The sequence below is a fragment of the Elaeis guineensis genome, chromosome 11, assembly GCF_000442705.2.
Source record: "Elaeis guineensis isolate ETL-2024a chromosome 11, EG11, whole genome shotgun sequence".
Taxonomy (NCBI): Eukaryota; Viridiplantae; Streptophyta; class Magnoliopsida; order Arecales; family Arecaceae; genus Elaeis; species Elaeis guineensis.
The window spans coordinates 50242515-50267478 of record NC_026003.2 but is presented as its reverse complement, the minus strand read 5'-3'; the positions used below and the strand labels follow the sequence as shown (position 1 = coordinate 50267478).

General features: G+C 35.7%; 1 long non-coding RNA gene across 1 annotated transcript in view; it reads right to left on the bottom strand.

Annotated features, from left to right (window-relative positions):
* LOC140852569 (uncharacterized) overlaps window positions 1-24964 on the bottom strand; it is a 43097-nt gene that overhangs the window by 9812 nt on the left and 8321 nt on the right. The window contains exon 2 of the long non-coding RNA XR_012135450.1: window positions 19768-19876. This is a non-coding gene — a long non-coding RNA (uncharacterized lncRNA). The remainder of the gene's footprint in view (window positions 1-19767; window positions 19877-24964) is intronic.

The following is a 24964-nucleotide window of genomic DNA, read 5'->3' as shown; positions in this document are numbered from 1 at the left end:
CGATCGACTATCCGCACAAAGGTAATGTGTTCTGAACACATAATAGTAAAATGTTTACTATAGAAGTTTGAATTTCAAATTTAAATGCATGCTATGTATATATCATATTTAGATCCTTGTGTAGGATTTATACATATTAATTAATTAGATTAATTAATAATTTTTGCTGTAAAATAGTAATTTTAAAAAAAATTTAAAATTACCATTTTACCCTTGCACTAAAATTTCACTTCAGTCGGACAATCCCTCTTCGAGAGAGAAATTCTATGGCCTATCGGTAGATAGCCTTTCTTGAAATTCTCGATGCTGAACCTCTTCAGCATGGTATCAATGTACGTGGACTGAGATAAGCCAAGCAACCTTTTAGATCTATCCCAATAGATCCTCATCCCTAGGATGTAGGTAGCTTCTCCTAGATCCTTCATGGAGAACTGTGTCGACAATCAAATTTTTATTCCTTGTAATGCAGGAACATCATTTTCGATTAAGAAAATATCATCCACATACAATACAAGAAATACCACTACTGGACTATTAGTCCACTTATAAATGCAGGACTCTTCTCCATTCTTAAAGAAGCCATACATCTTGATCATCCTATCAAAACATATGTTCCAACTCTGGGATGCCTGCTTAAGTCCATAAATGGACCTCTATAGCCTGCACACCTTAGATTCATCTGTGGATGTGAACCCTTCAGGTTGTATTATATACACCTCTTCGTCCAGCTCTCCATTTTGGAAAGCTATCTTCACATCCATCTATCAGATTTCATAGTCCAGATGGGCAGCTATCGCAAGCATAATCTAAATGGATTTAAGCATTGTCACAGGAGAAAATATCTCGTCATAGTTTATACCATAACGTTAACGATATCCCTTGGCAACCAGACGGGCTTTATAGGTCTCCACCTTTCTGTCTGCACCCCTTTTCCTCTTGAAGACCCACTTACACCCCATAGGTTTTACTCCTTCGGGTGGGTCAACCAATGTCCACACATCATTGACCTTCATGGACTCCATTTCGGATTTCATGGCCTCTAGCCATTTCTCAGAGTCAGGTCTCTGTATTGCATCCATGTAGGTGATCGGATCCTCATCATTTTTATCAAGTTCGATAGGATCGCCATCTCAGACCAAGAAACCATAGTATCTGTCCGGTTGACATGGTACTCTACCAGACCGCCTTAAGGGTGCAGGAACAATAGGCTCCGGATCTGATCTAACCAAATTCGGTTCAGGTTCAGCAACTTGTGTCGATTTTTTCAGCTGTCGAACTTCCTCAAGTTCGACCTTAGAGGTAACAGTCCCTTCACTAAGGAACTCCTTTTCCAAAAGGATTGCCTTAAGGATGACAAACATCTTTTGCTCATCAGCTAGGTAGAAATAATACCCTTTGGTCTCTTTTGGGTACCCTATGAAATAACACTTGTCAGACCTAGGTCCAAGCTTGTCCGTAATTAAATGTTTAACATAAGTCGGACACCCCCAAACTCTAAGGTGCGAGAGTACTGGCTTACATCCTATCCATATCTCATAAGACATTTTGGTTACAGACTTACTTGAAACCCTATTTAGAAGGTAACAAGCCGATTCGAGCACATTTCCCCAGAGGGAGATCGGCAGACTAGCAAACCCCATCATGGATCGAACCATGTCCAACAAGGTCTGATTCCTCCTTTCAGACACACCATTATGCTGTGGTATTCCAGGAGGTGTCCACTGAGAGAGAATCCCATTCTCCCCAAGATATGTCAGAAATTCATTGGAAAGATATTCACCTCCTCGATCAGATCAAAGAGTTTTAATACACTTTCCAGTTTATTTTTCTACCTCATTTCGGAATAGTTTGAACATTTCAAATGACTCTGACTTATGCTTCATTAAGTAGACATATCCATACCTCGATAGGTCGTCTGTGAAGGTTATGAAGTAGAAATATCCACCTCTTGCACTTGAGCTCATGGGTCCACATACATCAGAATGTATCAGACCCAAGAGTTCACTGGCTCGCTCACCTTTTCCAGTAAAAGGTGATTTGATCATCTTTCCAAGAAGACAGGACTCACAGGTTGGAAGTGATTCACAATCACCAACTTCAAGAATTTCTTCTTGAGCCAACCTATTTATCCTATTCTTATTGATATGACCTAGCCTACAGTGCCAAAGGTAGACTTCTGACATATTATCCATTCTAGGATGTTTATCAGAGGTTTGAACCATATTAACAGGCTATGATAGTAAGTAAATTTCATTATTTAGTTGTCCAACAAATATTGTAACACCATTCAAAATGATATTATAAATATTTTTTTTATTAAAAATTCATAACTGTACATGGCCAAAAGGCCTACCGAAATAATATTTTAATAAAAAACTTGGACAATAGTGACATTCACTCAGAATTACATTACGAGAGTTAATTACAAGGTTCATGATTTCTAAAGCTAGAACTGAAACTTTGCTTCCATCTCCAACGTTCAGGAACCTCTCGCCTTCATCAAATCTCCTACTGATCTACAAACCCTACATCGAATTACAGATATGATAAGAGCTTTTGATATCCAATACCCAGGCAGTAGTATCACAAATGAAAAAGTTGCAAGGTGTTCTCATATAATTACCTTGCTTCTTCTTCAGCCTGTTTGGGTCCAGAGAGGCAATGTATAGAGGACAATTCCTCTTCCAGTGCCCCTACTTCTTGCAAAAGAAGCACTCTGCCTGGCTCTGATCAAGCTTGTGCTTCCTGGTTTGACCCTGTGCAGACGTTCCTGCATGCGGCTGCACCTTCTTATTCTTCTTCTTCTTGTTTTTCTTCTCTTTCTTAAAGGGTCGACGACCAGAAGAAGATCCTCCCACAACATTCACCAACTCCTTATGGAGCTGGTGGTCCTTTTTAAAGTTCCGCAGCAACCCCAACAAGCTGTGGTAGTTCACTGCAGGCTTTGTCATCCGAAAATGAGTAAGAAAGGGGAGGAAGGACTTGGGCAAAGAATTAAGGATCGCATCCTTACCGAGCTGCTCATGCAAGAGAAAGCCCAGTTTACTTAGGCACTCAATCATTTCGATCATGTACAGTACATGATCAGTGACTGAGGCCCCATCCCTCATCCGAGCATTGAAAATGGCACAACTAGTTTTGTGCCTTTCAATGTCGTCAAACGTGCCAAAGGAGTCGTTCAACATTTGAAGCATCTCCTACGGCTGGGCGTTCTCGAACCTATGGCTGAACTCATCATTTATTGCCGCTAGCATTATGCACCGAATGATGGTACGATCGTTGAGTCATTTTTGATAAGTATCTCGGACCATCCCTCTAGCATTCGAGGCTGGCTCCTCAGGTGTCGAATCTGTTACTACATAAAGGATCCATTCATGCTCAAGGATGATTTTTAATTTTCGATACCAGCTATCAAATTAGGTCCCATGAGCTTGTCATTATCTAATAATGACCGGAGTGACAGGGTAGTGGCCATAGCTGCATAAAGAAAAACCAGACCTTTATTAGTATATAAATTATTAATACTAAAGACTTGGACTTTAGTCTAAAGTTTTGCTCAGTATTTTTACGAACTGGTAGCCTCAACCTCCAATTCGAAGAATACTTTAATTCCTTAGTGGGTACTAGAATCCACACAAACTACACACGAGCCCAACTTTGGTTGGTCAACCCATGTGCATCTATGGGTAGGTTCATAACCAGTTGTTTCTCTAAACAACTTCTAGTAATTAATTTTGCCCCAGAACCTAATCAGTAGGCTTTGGCCTCCACTGAAAAGATCTGATTAGGTCCAACCATTAACATGACTTGATTTGGTGAATCTAACCAATAAATGATCAGGCCCGACTTTGGTCGGCCAACCTGACCACCAGCAGAAAGACTCAACCAAATGATCATATTATGAATGATAATTCCATTTGTCAATAGGCACCAGGCCTTTGGGCCTCCAGTGATTATTAAACTAATGGACTCATTATCACTCACTTAATGAGAGGCTATGACTTAGTTATCACTATAACTTAATCATTTTTAGGGACCTAATAATTTTTGTGAATTTTATTAAAGGATAGAAGAGAAAAAATTGACCAGCCAATTTCAATCCTCCCACTGACTTCACCAAGTTGGATTAAAAAGGATTTAATTAAAGCCAGCATTAGGAGCACCTAAATCAGTCACACTGATTTACTTAATGACATGGGTGAGCCCTAATCACCAAGTGATCTAATCAAAACCTAACTCACCAGGTTGGCCAGGTAAGTGAGATCAGTGGTGGGGATATGTCATTAACTCATCAGAGATCGAATCAATACGAGTAGCTCCCACTTAAAAACCACTGGTCAGACTGCCGAACTTACTTTAGACACCAACCGGTTCATTAGTTTTAATTTGATCAACATAGTAAATAGGGTTCCACCGCATAGCCATGAATTAAGTCTATCTTGGTCTAGTTAAAGACATGGACCCATTCAACTACAACTATTGGAGTTGAGTCTAGAGTGTCCTTGACCTAATCTAATTCAACTTTTGATTAGATTTGATCAATTACTCTAATTTTGTCCATTTTTTAAGCTAACCTTAGGTCTAACCCAATTATGGACCTAATCCATCTAACCATTGACCCACAAGTTTATACAATTGTCTTAGGTCTTAATTCATAATTCTAGACCAACTAGACAACACTTAATTCTTTTAATTAAGTATTAGGGCTGATGGGTCAGGATTTGAATTTTGAAAATAATTTTTAAATTTGAAAGGTTTTATTTTCTGTTCATCAAATGTGTTGACTCATTTCACAAACAGATCAGCACATTTCATAAACAGTAATCCTATTGCTAATTACATAACAGAAAATAACTCAATCAAAATAAATCATGAATATCCTTTAGATCTAATCTAACACATTCATGATAATTTTTATAATTGAACCTTTACAATTAAGTCCTTTCGCTGCTTCGTCTGCATGGGATATAATCGCATCGGCACCCCCACCGCCATAGGAGAATCTCATCAAATGAGAGGAGAGGGCCTTTAAACCCTACTTTTCTCCTATGACCGGATGACCATGGCAACCACCCAATTAGATACTTGCTACTTGGATCAAGTATATCTAAATATATCAATTTCAAAATTTAAATTTTAAATTTTAAATTTTAAATTTTAAATTTTAATTTTGAATTTTGAATTTCAAATTTCAAACAAATTTCAAATTTTAAAATTTTGAATTTCAAATTTTGAATTTTAAAATTTGAATTTTAAATTTGAAATTCCAAATAAATTTTAAATTTTAAATTTTGAATTTCAAATTTTAAATTTCAAAATTCAAATTTTAAATTTTGAATTTCAAAATTCAAATTCAAATTTTAAATTTAAACTTTTAGATTACTACCTAATCTATGCATGTAAATGCATATCATATTTTAGAACCTGCTCTGATACCATTTGAAGTGAATTTTAGTGTAGGGGTAAAATGGTAATTTTAAATATTTTTAAAATTATAATTTTACAGTAAAAATTATTAATTAATCTAATTAATTAACATATATTAATCCTACATAAAAATATAAATATGATATATATAGCATGTATTTAAATTTAAAATTTAAACTTCTACAGTAAATATTTTACTGTTATGTATTCAGAACACATTATCTTCATGCAAGTAGTCGATCGCTGCAATCTGATCACCGTCGGAAAGGTCTGATTGTTGTAATACAACTACACAGTATGTCTGGCCTCCGTGGATTATCCACACGAAGCTCCCGATCTGATCAGCTCCTCACGAATGCTAGTTCGTTGCAGAACCCTTTCGACGTTGATGTTGATCAATGTCTGTCGATTCCTCGGATGCTCCGAATCGTTAGCAAAGATGCTTGAGAGGTTGATGAAGCTCTTCCTAAAGTTTGGTGGCTCATGACACTCATAGCTCATCTTCTTACTTCCCGAACCCTAGGCAGTAACCCTAGGGTACACACAGAAAACCCTATGCCCAAAATCTTTTTTTTCTCTTCTTTTCTTTTCTTTTCTCATGCACAAGGCTTTTCTCACACCCCCTTTCTCTCACAGATCAGATGTTCACATGCCCCACCTTCTCATCCCTTTTAAAATGGTGCAAGACCATATTTTACTGCATTTTTACCACGTGAGAGGATAAAGCTAGGTGGTTGCTCACTTGAATTCAAATCGAATTTGATTCAAATGCCAACCAACCTATCCTTATCCACTTAAGGCATGAGAAGGGAGGGGCGTGCACTTCTTTGTGCATGGAGAGTATACACGAGAAACTTTTTCTCATGTAGAATAAGTGGCGCACAAGTGGATAAGGTGGTGCATGAGATTAGTTGCCCATTCAAATTCAAACTTCATTTGAATTTGAATGGCCAACCAACCATCTTTATCCACTCAAAATGGTGCAAAAAGGAGGGGCGTGGGAAGGCTTCTGTGTGGGAGAAAAGTCATGAGAACTTGATTCTTATGAATTCAAATAGGTGCAGGTGAGGTGAGGTGGCACAGGGAGATGAGTCAAGGTGGTTTCAAATCTAATTGAACCAACCTTATCAAAATAGGTTAGACACAATTAGACTAAATTAAACCCAACACAATTAGGCTTAATTAGGCTCAATAAAATTCTAATCAAATCAAGAATTGACTAAGCCCAATCCTTGATCAGATCATGGACCAAACCACCTCGGTGATTAGGTTAACTCTTAACCTAATCAGATCAAACCCAACTAAATCCAATTCAATTGGACTTGATCTAAAAATAATTACTCAATTAAATTGATTTAATTAGCAATCAATTCACTAATTAAATCTCTCATAAATACTGAGTCCAAATCAGATGGGCAATCGGACATCAAAGTCCATCGATATGAAACCTTGATTGAAGAGTCCCAAACCAGTGGGACTCTTGACCCCGGTACCCAAAATGTGTGGAACTCGTGATCAGAGAATTCTGATTCTTGATCACAGAGTTTCAGATATGTAGGACTCAAAGTCTCCAAGTATTAGGACTCTTGGTCGAAGAGTCTCAGTCCAGTGGGGTTTTTCACTAGCCATCAGATCAGATAGGAACCTCTAATGTGTGTGACCCCACAGGTTCGAACCTAAGCTGGTAGCACAGGAACCAATTCCTATACTAATCAAAGTGATCATCTAGCAATGGTACCCGATGTCCGGATAGGTTGAATAGTCGCAATTGTAATATTCAGAACCTACGCGAATATGGTTAATGTATAATTCATCCCTTTTGATCCTTGTGTATAGGACGACTCAGGGTTAAACTGTCAACCCTGATCAGATCATCCGAATCATGCTCAACTCAAACAGTCCTGTGACTCCTCACTAGGACTACCCTAGTCAAGATTTTGCTAAATTGAAACATGACTGTACACAGCTCCTGAACTGGAGTGGTCAATCCCATCTTGACACACGCACCGACAAGTCAAGTACTTGACTACACCCAGCAGCCTTCCGTCACTGAATTAGAAATTCAGGTAGTCCAGTGCCTAAGTGCAGTGAGTTGCTTGCAAGTCACCGTGGTGGTCTCAGGTCGGAGGGACAGTTATACCCATATCTCATCGGAGCAAATCTTGACAGTAGAAAAAGCTCCAGAGTCGGTCATGTTCAGTGCAGATGTACCCTTACATCTCATCTGTATGCCATACCAGTGTCTCTACACTCCTTGGTTAAGAGGACAACCAACCCATATGGCACACAACGACCTATGCTTGATAAACGTTGTTGTCCTTGGTAACAACGTATCATTTGGTCATGAATAGGTTTAAGGACTAAACAATAAATCCTCTTTTGTTGAGTCTAAATAGTCCTAAGGACTTCACCACAACACAGGAGTTCATTAGAAGATGAAATAATTTGTGATGAAAAATATCAAAATAACTTTTATTTATTTATAATTCATATACAATACAGAAAAGAGTACAACCATCAACAGGCTGACGATTGGCTTTTGGATACTATTCCCAACAGCACTATGCCTTAAAATATTTCTTATCTTTTCACTATGGCTATTCAAAGGTCGAGTTTGTTGAAGTAGGAGTTAACTCATCTCGAGCTAGTGTCAACTAATGAAATGCTAAGGTTGACTTGAAAATAGATAATTTTTTATAGCTCTCTATATTTACTTAGAGACCATTCAAGGGTTTGTTGGGTTCCGGTGGCACAGCGGAAGGGATAGGTGTTTAAAATTTTTATTCAAAACATCCAATGCACCGGAAGCCCTAATGCCCAGAAACTCTTGACTATAATAATCAAAGCATAATAAATATAAATTAGGATAAGAAGAATATCTATAGCACTAATCATAATTTTCATAAGGCATCCAAGTATCCACCCTCCAATGGTGATACACACAGAAATTGAACCAAAGACATCGCTTCTTCTTCACCTTGCTTCAAGAGTTCTAGCCCCTAGAACTCGACTAGCCTCGTACCAATCAAGTTTCTTCAAGAACCTAACCTCACCCTCTTAGAACCTCCTCTAAACTTCTGTTTCTCTTTCTTTAGGACCCTTACAACCCTTGTTAGGACTAGATAAGGCTGTGTCTTAAATCTCAAAGCCTTGTCCTAAAAACTAAGATTGGTTGTAAGAAAGAAAGGAGAGCAATGGGAGAGAAATTGGAAACCCCTCTTAGATTCATCGGATTCCCAGCACCCCAACCTATTTATAGCCACCAGAGGAATGCCAAAAGAGAGAGACATTCCTTATCCAAAAGGCATATCTGATCTGATTATCAGAGATAAGAGTTCCTTCTAGCAGAAGGACTCTTATCCATGATACGCCGATCAGCACCCTAGTCTGCGCATGTGCAACCGAAGAAGGGATGTTTTCATATCCCTTCTCAAATTAGAAAAATCCTCAAAAATTCACATAGATTGGAGATTCAATCTAAATTCCAAAAAATTAAAAATGGTAATAAAATTCTCACGAAAGGATGCCATTTTTGCACCTCTTCATGCGAGTGCTGATCACCCCATGTGCAGACATTAGGATGAACTTATGGCATCTGTTTGGCATCCAGATAAGTCTAGAAAAATTCCAAAAAAATTAAAAAATTAGATTATCAAATGTAGAATGTTATCACCAAAAATTGTTTCAATCTGAAAGTATTTGATAGGGATAAAGACTCTCTAAATCATAGAGAGATGCGATGCTTTTGTGCACGCACATGAGACATCCTTCTTTTTCCAATTTTTTCTCTATTTATAAATTCTAAAAAAAATATATCTCATACTTTAAGATATGCATCAGAGGATAGAAGGTGATGTGAGCTACCACACATAATTTAATTCTATAAAAAATAAATTTTTTCTTCTGCCCATGCCAATGCTTGTAGGCATAACCTATTTTACACCAAGAGTCCACCACAACTTGGACTCTTCATATTTGGCATTAACATGGGATGTGGTGCCCCAATTATAGCTGATTCCAGGTATCACAATATGACCTAAATTTTTACCAAATTGGACTAGCTAATTAGCAAGGGATGGGACCAAATTGGTCTCCAAAGGAGCAAGGGTTTCCACACGTTCTAGCATGCTTACTAGAACCTTGCTTGAATCCAAAATTTCAATCAACCTTTTTTAAAAGGGTCCTTAGCCAATTTTTATATGTGTGTGACCCATTGGAATCCACATCTAGTTGACAGTAGGTCTGGATATAAGTTGACCAAATTTGATTAGATTTCAATCTAATCGATTTAGGTCCAATCGAGCTAACTCGAGCTCAACAATTAGAATCCTTTCTAATTGACAATTGAATTAAACTCTTTAATTCAATCAAAAATTATAAGTTAAGATTGACATCTAGCAATGTATCATAACTATTCAAAAGATGTGAAATTTGATAAAAATATCAAATATTCCTTCAGTGGCAAATTATCGTGCAATTCAATCCTTCGATCATCCTTGCACTCTGAATATGTTCATGAGTATGAAATCATGTCAAACTCAAACACATATTCATATCGATTCTCAATTAACCAATGATGACTCCAATGAAGAAGTATTAAAAACTCTTTCTAATCTCCTTCCTGCTTTTGACCAAAAAATTTTTCTGAGTCATCTCGGATTGAGAATACACAGGATGCGATCTCCTCTTACTAGGAGTGATCAATTCCATATTGACCTACTCACAACCTTCATACACACTCCACCATATCTAGAACATCTCGTACATATCTTAATACCATGCCTGGGTCTAAACCAAAATATGAGTTCTTGTGCATAAGATTTCATGGTGGTTTCAAGTCTAAGGATCGCTTGCACAACTCTCACTTAGAGAACCATCTTTGACATGCAAATAAGACTTTCATAAGATGTTCTTTTTCATCGAGTCAATTCAGTGGACTCATTTCTCAAATGAGCACCCACATCCTTGGATTAGTGTCTCACACAAGTGGCTAGTGAGATCTGCCACCCTCTCCATTGAGCATACATAGGATATACCAGTCTATCCAGAACATTGATCCCTGACTTAATGCTCCTATGATCAGAAATATTTAATATTAGGATTTTAGGATTTTAGATCTCACTAGTATGATCAATTCATGTCTTCTAAAATTATTATCCTAATCTTTGAGATTCATCATAATCTTAGACATCATAAGATGCAGCTAATATGATGAATCAATACCTCAAATAATAATAAATGTCATTTCATAAGTTGGAAAATTATAAAGAAAGTCCCATCGTAACACACTTGCGATGATTTATAGGGCACTTTTCTTTCAATCTCCCACTTGCACTAAAGCCAATCACCTTTGTATCTCATACAATCATGATGATAATCATATAGCTGCTGTGGTATGGCCTTAGTGAATGGATCTGCTGTATTGTTCTTTTTGTCTACTCGTTTAAGGATAACATCTTGTCTCTAATGAGATGAAAACATCTGAGGATGTGCTTGGATCTATAATGAGACCTAGGTTCCTTATCTTGAATAACAGCTCCAGTGTTATTACTCTAGAGTGACACCGATCCTTCAATCTTAGGAACAATTCTTAAATCCATAATGAGTTTCTTCATCCAGACAGCTTCCTTAATGGCTTCACTAACAGCAACATACTTTGCCTCAGTAGTTGAGTCAGCTACTATCTACTGCTTGAAACTTTTCTATCTCACTATCCCATCATTTAGGATAAACACATACCTTGATATTGATTTGCTATCATCTGCTTTCCAATGATCCTTCCTTGGATCAGCCTCAAATCTACTAGCTATGCCCAAAGCATAAGCTACATCAGGCTTGGTACATAGCATGGCATACATAATTGATCCCACAGCTGAAGCATAAGAGATTTCATTCATCCTTTTCCTCTCTTCTGGTGTCTTAGGATACATTCTCTTAGAGAGACGTATACCATGACTTGCAGGCAGACAACCTCTTACTTGCCTCCATATTAAATCTCTTTAATATGAGATCTATGTACCGTGATTGGGATAAGCTTAACATCTTTTTAGATTTATTTCTATAGATCTTTATATCCAGTATATAGGATGCTTTATTCAAGTCTTTCATGAAAAGCTTATTCGATAGCTAAGTCTTGATCGATTGCATCATTGGGATATCATTCCCAATGAGCAATATGTCACCAACATACAAAACCAAGAAGATAATAACACTTTCACTTATTTTCTTGTATACATATGGTTCATCCGTATTTTTTATAAAGCCAAACTCTTTGACTATTATATCAAATCAGATGTTCCAGCTCCTCGAAACCTGCTTCGATCCATAGATGGATCTCATTAGCTTGCATACTTGATTTGCTCTCTCACTTGAGACAAATCCCTCTGGCTGAGTCATATAGACCCTTCCTCTATATTACTATTAAGAAAAATGGTCTTGACATCCATCTGCCAGATTTTATAATCGTAGTATGCCATTATTACAAGCAAAATTCGGACGGATTTGAGCATAGCCACTGGTGAGAAGGTTTCATCATAGTCAATTTCTTACCTTTGACTGAAATCCTTCACTACTAACCTAGCTTTGTAGGTTTCTACTTGGCCATCTACTCTGATCTTCCTTTTGAAGATCCACTTGCACCCTATATTGGGGTCACACCCTTAGGTGCATCAACTAAGGTCTACACTTGGTTGGTATTCATCAAGTCCATCTCAAATTTCATAGCTTTCAGCTATCCGTCTGAGTCCCTACTCATGACAGCTTCTGAATAGGTCAGTGGATCAACATCCTGAATGATGTTGATAGAATTGTTATTCTCAATGATAAAATTATATCAGAGATGCTTGACGCACTCTATCTGACCTTCAGAGAGGAGGTGTGTATAGTAGATGTACCTCATTTTTGGGTACTTTTGATTGATGATCTTCTTGTGGTCAACCACTGGTATTTCTGGATCGATTTGTAGATCATAAAATTTCACAAATTCAATATTCCTCCCACTGCCTCCTTCTTGGATAAATTCATGTTTTAAGAAAGTGACATGCCTACTAATAAATACCTTTTGTTCAGTAGGGTGATTGAAATAATATCCATTAATTTTATTAAGATACTCTACAAACCTACACTTGTCTGATCTAGCATTAAGCTTATGTTCAAAAATATTTTTGACATAAGTAGGACAGCCCAAAGTCTTAAGATATTTAAGATTAGGCTTCCTTCCATTCCATATCTCATATGAAGTACTTGCAACAGACTTTGAAGGCATTCTATTTAATATATATATGGCAGTCTCTAAGGCATTATCCCTAGAAAGATATTAGAAGATCGGTGAAGCATATCATAGACCGCACTATATCTATTAAAGTGTGATTTCTCTTTTCTGCTACACCATTTAACTGAGGTGTATGAGAGGTCCATTCAGAGAGAATACCTTTACTTTTAAGATGATCAAGAAATTCACTGGATAAGTACTCTCCTCTTCGATCAGATCGAACAACTTTGATACTTTTTTCAGTTTGTTTCTCGACCATACCTTAATACTCCTTGAACTTATCAAAAGCTTCGAATTTATGTTTCATAAGATACATATATCTGAACCTTAATAAATCATCTATAAAGGTAATAAAATAGGAGTATCTTCTTCTGGCCTGAGTTGTTATCAGTCCATATACATCTATATGTACTAGAGCTAACAACTCACTTGTCCTCTCTCCATATTAAGAAAATAGAGTCTTGGTCATCTTACCCATGAGACAAGATTTATAAGTCTCCAATGATTCATAATCATTTGGATCAAAAAGTTTTTCTTTATATAACTTATTTATCCTTGACTCACTAATATGACAAAGATGACAATGCCAGAGATATGTGGCATTCATATTTTTTTTTTTATATTTTTTTAATATAAAAAATATTTTCATTGAGTGCAAGAATTAAAAGATTATTATCAATATAACCACTACCATAAAATTCATTAAAAAAAATGAAGCATCCATTTTCCATTAGCCTTATTTCATAACCTTGTTTTAACAACAAAGGTATAGAAATAATATTTCTAATGATCTTTGGTATGTAATAACAGTCTTTTAATTCTAAAATTTTATTCGAAGACAAATCAAGCATATAGGTTTTCACAGTCTTTGCGCTAATAGACTCTCCACTTGCGCTATAAAGCTTGAGGTCACCTCTTTTTAGACTTTTGATATTCTATAGTCGCTGTAATGAATTATAAATATGCGATCTACAGATAGTATCCAATATCAAATATCAAAGTTTGAATCACTCAATAAAAAATAAGTCTGTATCATATACATATCTTTTGGTGTTACACTTGCACCCTGCTTCAATCTTACAAGATAATTCTTGCAATTATACTCCTAATGTCTAAATTTTTCATAAATAATATCCATACGGACATCATTATCTTCTCATTATTACTGACCAATCTAGGGTCAAAAATATTTAGAACATCGAAGTTCTTTTTCGATATAAACCTAATTTGCAAGTTCCTCAACCAATCCATATAGTTGTATCGATCAACATAGTTTTATTTATGGTATCATGGGGTGAAAATAAAGAAGTCATAATGTAGACTTAAATCTACATAAAATAATAATATAAGCAGACCACTCATGTTTGACATGCATAACTAGATGAAAATTTTTAAAACTAGTTATGTCTCCCACTATTTTATCAGATACCATAGCCCTCTCCTTTGGTAAACGAGATATATTTTATATTTATCTTAATGGCATTGAGACTCTAATTCTTCATAGATCTTGTGTTAACACAACAAACCCTTATGAGTTCATAGGTAGGAAACTCTTTCCAATTACATCTCATACAATTTTCAATATTTTATCTTGGCCTCTCAAATATTATTAGCCTTGTGTTAACACAACAAGCTATAATATTTTAGTTAAGTAAGACCCTTCATTTCAATACAGTCAAAATCAAATATAATTATCTTTGTGTTAGCACAACAAAGCAGTATATCCAAAATTACCATAAGCATCTTTTATGCACTAGAATTATGTTATATCAATCCTTATGACAAGCCTTATGGTAACATAATAAACTAGCCATAATTCATGATGTAACATTAACCTAGCATGAAGGAAGGCCCTTAGTAGTGTTTAAAACACTAAGCTATCTTCATTCAAGATTCAAACTAATCTAATTGACTAGAAAAGTGTTAAGATTGGTGGAGGTCCCCCCATTGCTTTTCTTAGACACCAATAAAATTGGCCAGGCCAGCAATAGAACCAATTAAATAACCACCGCACTTGAAACACTCCTTAAACATCAATTAATTAATCGATTCAAGAAAATAGGTCAGCTTCTGGTTCACAATACTATGATCTAATATAATTTTTATGAGGGCTTTAATGATCTCAAACACATCTTAATTCAATCTATCACAAGAATGCACTATAATAGTTATATCTTAATTATCATAACAACTAATTATGGCATCTTATCATATCTCAAAGATATAGAAGCAGAATCATATAATATGATTATAACTAAACATCTCAAGCATATCATACATGCATGAAGTTTTAATAACATGCATGAATATAAAACACTCTTTTCATGGTTCTTCTTCTTAGAACATCACCGTGGCACCCTTACACGCTATAAGAGTACCCTATTGAATAGGAAGAGAAGGTCTCTGAATCCTACTTGCTCTTATGATTGGATGGCCTGGTGATGAACTTCAATTAGAGTACTAAGCTATTAAGAAAATTTTACATATACATCATGCATTTTATATTTAAAATATATCTCTAAGACATGATAGGGTTTGGATGTTCAATCGGATTCAACCCTTGATCCGATTTGAACCAAACCAAAAACTCATGCTTGATCACAATCAAGATAATAATTTAATCTTTGATTACATAAATCAAGATAGGCTCTGATACCACTATTGGGTTTTGGTGGTATAGTGAAAGGATTAGGTGTTTAAAATTTTCATTCAAAACATCCAATGCACCAGAAGCCCTAATGCCCAGAAACTCTTGACTATAATAATCAAAGTATAATAAATATAAATTAGGATAAAAAAAATATCTATAGTGCTAATCCCAATTTTTATAAGGCATCCAAGTCCCTCCAATGGTGATTCACATAAAAATTAAACCAAAGACAATTCTCCTTCTTCACCTTGCTTCAAGAGTTCTAACCCCTAGAACTCGACTAGCCTCGTACCAGTCAAGTTTCTTCAAGAACCTGATCTCATCCTCTTAGAACCTTCTCTGAACTTATGATTCTCCTTCTTCAGGACCCTTACAATCCTTGTTAGGACCAGATAAGGCTTTGTCTTAAATCCCAAAGCCTTGTCCTAAAAACTAAGATAGGTTGTAAGAAAGAAAGGAGAGAAATGGGAGAGAAATTAGAAATCCCTCTTAGATTCATCGGATACCCAATGCCCTAGCCTATTTATAGCCACTAGAGGGATGCCAAAAGAGAGGGACATGCTTTATCCAAAAGGTATATCTGATCTGATTATCAGAGATAAGAGTTCCTTCTAGCAGAAGGACTCTTATCCATGATATGTCGATCAGCACCCTGGTCTGCGCGCATACAACCAAAGAAGGGATGTTTTCACATCCCTTCTCAAATCAAAAAAATCCTCAAAAATTCATGTGGATTGAAGATTCAATCTAAATTTTTGAAAATTAAAAATATTAATAAAATTCTTATGGAAGGATGCTATCCTCGTACCTCTTCATGTGAGTGCTGATCACCATGCGTGCAGACATTAGGATGAACTTATGGCATCTGTTTGGCACCCAGATAAGTTTGAAAAAATTCCAAAAAAATTAAAGAAAATAGAGTATCAAATTTATAATGTTATAACCAAAAATTTTTCTAATCTAAAAGTATTTGATAGGATAAGGACTCTCCAAATCACAGAGAGAAGCAACGCTTTTGCGCGCATGCAAGAGACATCTTTTTCTATTTTTTTCTCTATCCCATAAATTTCAAAAAAAATATATCTCATACTTTGAGATGTGAATCAAAGGATAGAGGGTGATATGAGATATCACACATAATTTAATCCCATAAAAAATAAATTTTTTCTTCTATCCATGCCAACAATTGTAGGCAGAACCTTCTATCCATGCCAACAATTGTAGGCAGAACCTGTTTTACACAAGAGTCTACCACAACTTGGACTCTTCATATTTGGCGTTAACATGGGATGTGGTGCCCCAATTTGGATTGCTTCTAGGTATCATGACCTGACCCAAATTTTTACCAAATTAGACTGGCTAATTAGCAAGGGATGGGACCAAATTGATCTCCAAAGGAGCTAGGGTTTCCACACGTGCTAGCATGCTTACCGGAACCCTGATTGAATCCAAAATTCCAATCAATCTTTTTCAAAAGGGTCTTTAGTCAATTTTTATATATGTGTGACCTATTGGGTTCCATATCTAGCTAGTAGTAGGTCTAGATATAAGTTGATCAAATTTGATTAGATTTCAATCTAATCGATTTAGGTCCAATCGAGCTAACTCGAGCTCAACAATTAGAATCCTTTCTAATTGGCAATTGAATTAAACTTTTTAATTCAATCAAAAATTTATAAGTTTAGATTGATATCTAGAAATATATCATGACTATTAGATGATATAAAATTTGATAAAAATATCAAATATACTATTCAGTGATAAATTATCGTGCAATTCAATCCTTCGATCATCCTTGCACCCTGAATATGTTCATGAGTTTGGAATTATGTCAAACTCAAATACATATTTATATCGATTCTTAATTAACCAATGATGACTCCAATGAAGAAGTATTAGAAACTCTTTCTAATCTCCTTCTTGTTTTTGGCCAAAAAACTTTTCTGAGTCATCTCGAATTGAGAATACACAGGATGCGATCTCTTCTTACTAAGAGTGATCAATTCCATATTGACCTATTCACAACTTTCATACACACTCCACTATATCCAAAACATCCCATACATGTCTTAATGCCATGCCTGGGTATGAACCAAAATATGAATTTATGTGCATAAGATTTCATGGTGGTTTCAGGTCTAAGGATCACTTGCACAACTCTCACTTAGAGAACCATCTTTGACATACAAATAAGACTTCCATAAGATGTTCTCTTTCATCGAGTCAATTCAGTGGACTCATTTCTCAAATGAGCACCCACATCCTTGTATTAGTGTCTCACACAAGTAGCTAGTGAGATCTGCCACCCTCTCCATTGAGCATACATAGGATGTACGAGTCTATCCGGAACATTGATCCCTGACTCAATGCTCCTATGACCAGGAATATTTAATATTAAGATTTTAGAATTTTAGATCTCACTAGCATGACTAATTCATGTCTCCTAAATTCATTATCCTAATCTTTGGGATTCATCATAATCTTAGACATAATAAGATGCAGCTAATATGATGAATCAATACCTTAAATAATAATAAATATCATTTCATGAGTTGGAAAATTGTAAAGAAAGTCCCATCACAACACACTTGCGATTGGCTTATAGGGTACTTTTCTTTCAGGGTTGACTTGTGTCCTGCTAGAGTTAGCTCCTATCCTGTTGAGGCCGACTTATTGTATCTTGGGGTTGACTCAAGATCTTCTTCAAGCATGTTTGGTTTGATTCTTGATAGCTTGATACCAAGAAACTGAACATGCATTTAAGACAATTTAGCTAGCAATGATCCATGATTCCAAAACAAAAATTATGTTACCAATAAAAGATTCAAAATTTACAATGCTCCCCCTTTATCTTAAAATCATGGAGTTATGCAATTTCAAGATTCAAAAATATTCAATACTCCCTCTTTTTCTTATAATTTTAGCTAATTTTCACTTTTCTTTTTATAACCATCTTTTCTCCCCCTTTTTGTCATTATTTCAAAGAATAAAATTTAACATAAGAAAAAATATGCATAACATGTCATCTATTGATCAAAGGCTCATTCATTAAAGAAAAAGTTCATATTTTCATGAATACTAACATTCATTTACAAGTAACAATATAATATAACACAAAAAACTATTCAATTACAAGAAGACAAAAAAAGATGGCTCAGGATTGCTAAAGCTCTAGAGAAGGGGACCTAGCATCTTCAAGTTGTGAGTAGCTCCTAGGAGGATTGCCCAAGCTGGGTAGGTGATGAGGGTTTTCTGCTCTCCCCATGTGGCTGAATAAATTGATCATGAGTATTTTGAAGTGAAGCAGTAGAGGAAGTAGCCCTCCTAATCTATGTTGCGAATCTTTGAAGCTCTCCTCAGATAGAGGTCATGACACTAGTCATCACCCTCCAGATAATCTCTGCATCTACTCCTCATCTACTCAAATTATATGATGTAATACTCTTCGGATGGAGTGTCTAGGTATTGTTGGAAAAGGTGTAGGATTTCATGCATGAATTTCAAAATATTTTTGAAATATAACACAGCGGAACATGTAAATTAAATAATTTAATCTACAAATGCATGTAATTAAATTACTAAACTCTACAATAAGGACCTATAACATGTCATATTGTATTTATAAATCAAAAAAATAAAAACTTTGGTATTGATCAAATCAATACCCTAGATCTGAAATAGTTTTAGATCTAAAACTTAGATCACATCTAGATAAGAGAAGAGATCAGATCTTTTACCTTGGTGCAGGTCGAGAACTCGTGGTTGATTTTCTTTGTTGCCTTTAGAGCCGCACATACGTCCGATCTTTACAGGTGATCCACACAAGGCTACAACAAAATCGAAGGTTCATCGAACGAAGATCCGCTCGAAGTGCTAGCTTCTTGCAGATCCCTCCGGATGGTTAATCTAAAAATATTCTTGAATCTCTTGAACATTCCAAGAGATGAAGAATATGAGGAGGAATAAGAGAGAAGTGAAATCTTTTGACCTCCCTAAAATCAGAAATAATATGTAAAAGAGAAAGGTCCTAAGAGAAGACAGATCTTCTCTTTTAGTACATCAAAGATTGATGTCCTGAGAACATCTCTATGCTAGGACATGAGAAGACCTTCTTCACTAGATTGTTCCTTAATTTCCAGATCTTATGATATCAAATTTTTTTCATAGAAAAATCTCATGATTTATGGAGAAGAAAGATTCTAAAAGAAACGTTAAGAGAAGACCTACTTTTCTTCTTCTTCTCTCATCAAAACATGATCAGATCATATCCAAAATTAGATCACCGTGCCCCAACTAATTGAAGCATAAATTCACCACACCTTCTCTCTTTCTCTTTCAAATTTTTATCATATAAAAACATAAAATAAAGAGAGAATAATCTGAAAAGAAAACAATAAGAGAAAACAATCTTTTCTCTTACCTTTTTATTTCTACAAGACATCAACCTTTGATCTCTTGATTGAAGACTCTTCTCCAAGGATCTTGGCACCTCAAACCACCCATGCCATCCTCTTTCTCCTCTGGTTTTTCTATCAAAAAACTACAGATTTTAGACTCCTATATCTTCTCATATGGGGCGGCAACAATATAAGAGGTAGATAAGGTCAAGAGTCCTAGTAAAACAAGAAACTTATGGGGCGTCCAACCCTTGGACGCCCCCTCCCTCATTAATTTCGTGGAGAGCATGAAAATAACCACAAAAGGGGTGACAAAATAATAGGATAGGCTTGGGGAAAGTTGGCACAAGAGAGGAGAGAAGAGTCCTTGTGAAGAGGGACTCTTTCAAAAAAAGAATAACCCTAAACCACTTTCCATAATTAACCAAATTACTTTCCACATTGAATCAAATCAAATCTGATTCAAATTTTTAGAATAAGTAGTGTGAGATAATATTCCTTGGATGTAGATATCATAGAAAAATATCTGAAAATTAATTAGTGGGCATGGGCTTGAGATTTCTTAGGTGGCACAAGAGATGATATGGAATCCTAGTCTAACTAGGATTCTTATGTAGATTAGGTTAAATACTTTGAACCCAATCCAAATTAATTACAACCTAATTAATGGTGATCCTACTCTAACTAAGAGTCTAATTAAATTAGATTAAATCATATTTAATTCTGATTTAAATCCTAACTTAATTAGGAATTAGGTGCATGCAAGTCTTAGTCGAACAGGGACTTGTTCTCCCTTGTAATTGGCTTATCCAATAAACCAATTAGACTTAATTCAATTAAATTCAAACTAATTATAATTGAATCAAATTTAATTAACTTGATCTCAGCCTAATTGCTCAATCAGATTGAGCCAATTAGCAATCCAATTGCTAATCGATCCTCCTGCAACACTTGCATTAGGTCAAATGTCAATCACATTGATTGTTTAACCTAAGAATGATTCTCAATCATCGATTAACCATCTGATTAGGTTACAACCTCTTATGTGTGTGACTCTATAAGTTGAACCTAAGTCGATAGTATAGAAATCAATTTCTGTACCAGTCGAAGTAACCATCTAGCAATGGTTCTCGACATCCAGATAGGTCGAATGTGTATAAAGCAACATTCTAAGAATCCTGACCCATGGTTATCGTATAATTCATCTTTTTGACCAATAATGCTTAAAACAACTTCAAGTATGCTGTCAATCACTCATATAAGTCATTTCTATTGTGTCTCAAAATTTTGCAAATCTCGTGACTCCTCACGAGGATTACCCAGGCTTAAATTTTGCTAAATTGAAACACAGCGAGACATTCTCTTCCTGAAGTAAATCAGGAGTAGTCAATCCCATCTTGACTCACACATTGACTTCACAAGTACTTGACTATACCCAAAAATATTTTGAACCTATATGAAAAATACAGGCAGTCCAGCACTAAAGCATAGTGAGTTGCTTGCAAGTCACCATGGTGATCTCAGGTCGGAGGGACACTTATACCCATTGGCCTTAGCTAACTACTCTTGACAGTAGAGTGTTATATTGATCACATTCAATATAGATATACTCTTACATCTTACCCGGATGCCATACCAGTGTCTCCACATCACTTGGTTATGAGGACAACCAATGTATATGGCATACAGTGATCTACACTTGATAAGTTATCGTCCTTGTTAATAACTTATCATTTGATCGTGAATAATTTAAGAACCATCCGATAAATCTTCTTTATCAATTGATTGTAGTTCTAAGGATTTTATCATAATTTAAGAGTTCATTTAAGGAAGATAGAACTTTTATGATGAACCTGCCAAATAACTATTATTATTAGATAATTTATATACTAATTTCAATCATCTACCACTTAGATGATTGGCTTTAGGACATATTTCTCAATAACTCCCACTTGTACTAAAGTCAATCAGAATGATATTAAATATCCTATCTTCCATTTGAGTTGGTAGAATTTCTTAGTTTCGAGGCTTCAGTAAATGGGTCGGTCAAGTTCTCTTTTATTATCGATCTTCCAAAAATTGATGTCACCCTAATCTAAAATCAAAAGTGATAGTAATACAGAGTATACTGGTCCTTCAGTTCTTTAGCCAGATTTATTATGGCTTCAGTGCTATGATAGGATTGGACCATCGATGGAGGGTGCCACTTCCAACCTGCTAATGAAGCTCAGCAACTACACAGCTTACATGCAGCATCATATGCTACGATGTACTCTACATCACTAACTTAGTAGGCTAAAGTATCCTACTTGAAATCTTTCTAGCAGATTGCTCCTACAATTAGGGTATGATTTGATACTTTCTTGTTGTCATCTTGATCTGACTGAAATCGAAACATCCACATGTTTAAAGTCAGTATTTTCATATTTGAGTCACTGGACTTTAGTATTTCTCAAATACTTAAGGATTGTCCATACAATCTTTCAGTGATTTTTACTTAGATTAGACTGGTATCTGCTCACTACTATTAGTGAGTATACCATATCTGGTCTTGAACATGAAGAAATTAGATGACACCCAAATCTTTATTCTTTGCAATGCTAGAATGTCATTCCCGATTAAGAGAATTTCATCCACAGACAACACAAGGAATAACACTACAGAATATTTTGCCCACTTATAAATGCAGGGTTCCTCTTTGTTCATAACAAAGACATATGTTCAAAACATATGTTCCAACTCTGGGATGATAGTGAAACAGACTTTATAGGTCTCCACCTTTCCGTCTGCACTACTCTAATCCTTTTGAAAAATCCATTCACACCCAATGGATTTTATCCCTTCAGGTGAATCATCTAGTGTCCATACACTATTGATTTTCATGGACTTCAATTTGGATTTAATGACTCCAAGCCACTTCTTAGAGTTAGACCACTGCATTGCATCCCTAGAGGTGATCGGATCCTTGTTAATCTCATCGAGCTCAACAGGATCGCCATCCCAGACCTAGACACTGAAGTGTTTGTCCGGCTAATGTAGTACTCTATCAGATCTCCTTAAAGGTGTTACTTTAATAGGCTCCAAGTTTGATCTAATCAAATCTGGTTCTATAGGTTTACTAGATTATATTGGTTCATTTTCTACCAGTCAAACTTTCAAGTTCAACTTGATGGCATAGTTCCTTCTCTAAGGAACTCCTTTCCAAAAAAAATACCCTACTGCTGATGAGCATCTTATATTCTTCAGCATGATAGAATTAGTAACCCTTAAACACCTATTGGACTAAGAACCAAGTTTATCTGTATGCAAACCTTTGACATAGGCTGATCAACTCCAAAACCAAAGGTGAGAGAGTCTAGGTCTATGCCCGATCCATATCTCATATGGAATTTACACAACAGACTTACTCAGTATATTTTTAGAGTAAAATGGATAATCACACAAGAGCACAATCCTAAAATAGGTAGAGAAGTGAACCCTATTGTGGATTGAACCATGGTCTAACAAAGTTCAACTTCTCCTTTCAGATACACTGTGTTCCGAAAAGGAATCCACTGAGAGAGAATCCAATTCTCTCCTAGATATGTCACAAACTCAATGGATAAGTATTCACCTCCTCGATCTGATTGAAGAGTTCTAACACCTTATCTAGTTTATTTCAATCTTTCATTATTGAATCATTTGAATATTTCAAATGATTAAGCCAGACGCACCCATACCCAGATAGGTCGTCTGTAATGAAATATTAATATCTTCCTCTGGCACTTAAGTTCAAGGTCCACATACATCACTATGTATGAGACTTAGAACTTTATAGCTCCTTCACCTTTTCTATTAAAAGGTGACTTTGTTATCTTTTCAAGAAGATAAGACTCACAGGCTATCAATGATTCACAATCATTGATGTCGAGGTTTTTCTCTCAAGCTAATCTGTTTATCCTATTCTTGTCAAGGTGACTAAGCCTATAATGCCAAAGATAGACATCTATGACATTATCTAACTTGGGTGTGTACATTACACTTAATAGGCTGTGTAAATGTTAAATGTCATTTCCTTCTTGTCCATGTATTATTGTAACATTATTCATAATAATATCACAATAATATTCCTTTATTAATGAATGATGATCATCTTTGGCCAAAAGACCAACAAAGATTACATTCATCATAAACAATGGACAATAGTAACAATTACTCTAAATGACAATATTTGAAAATAAGCTCCATAATTCTTAAAGTTAGGATTGGAATAAGTCTTCCGTCCCTAACATTCAAGAATTTCTTACCATTTCAAACATTCTACTTGTAGTCCTAGCAATAAATTGCATAAGACCATCGGTATCTAATACCTAGGTAGTAGAATTTTATAAAAAACTTTAAGGTGTTATTATATAACATCCTTGATGAGCAACTCTTGCTCCTTTCTCTAGTTCAGCCTATTATGGTTAAGGAAGCAAGAAATTCTTCTTCCTATGACACTGCTTCTGACAGTAGAAGCAACATGCCTGATTTGGATCAATTTTGGACTAATTATTTTGACTGGACTAAGAAGTCCCAATACGAACCCATTCATTTTGCTGAATCAAGTTCAACTTTCGATACTAATTAACAAAGTTGGGTCCCATAAGTCATCACTGTTTAATAGCGATTGGAGCAATTTAGGTTTAGCCTTATTTTGAGAAAAGAGAACAATGACCTAATGTATATGAATTATTTTAAGCCTAGAGACTTAGACTTTAGTCTCAAGATTCTCCCCACTATTTTGTTCAAATTGGTAGCCTCTACCTCCAATTCAGAAAAATTACTTTAATTTTACTAGTAGGTACTAGAATCCACATAGACTACAGACAAGCCTGACTATGGTTGGCCAATCCATCTGCATCTACGGGTAGGTTCATTAACCAATTATTTTCTCAACAACTTCTAGTAATTTAATTTTGCCCCAGAAACCTAATCAGTAGGCTTTGGCCTCTACTGTAAGGATCTGATTGGTCCAACCATTAAACATGACCGTACTTGGTGCATCTAACCAACGAATGATTAAGCCCAACTTTGGTTGGCTAACCTAACCACTATTAGAGAGACACTTCCAAGTCGTCATATGATGAGTGAATAATTCTATTAGTCAACACACACCAGACCTTTGGGTTGCAATGATTATTGAGTTAATGGACTCATTATCAAACACCTTAATAGGAGGAATGACTCAGTTATCTCCAT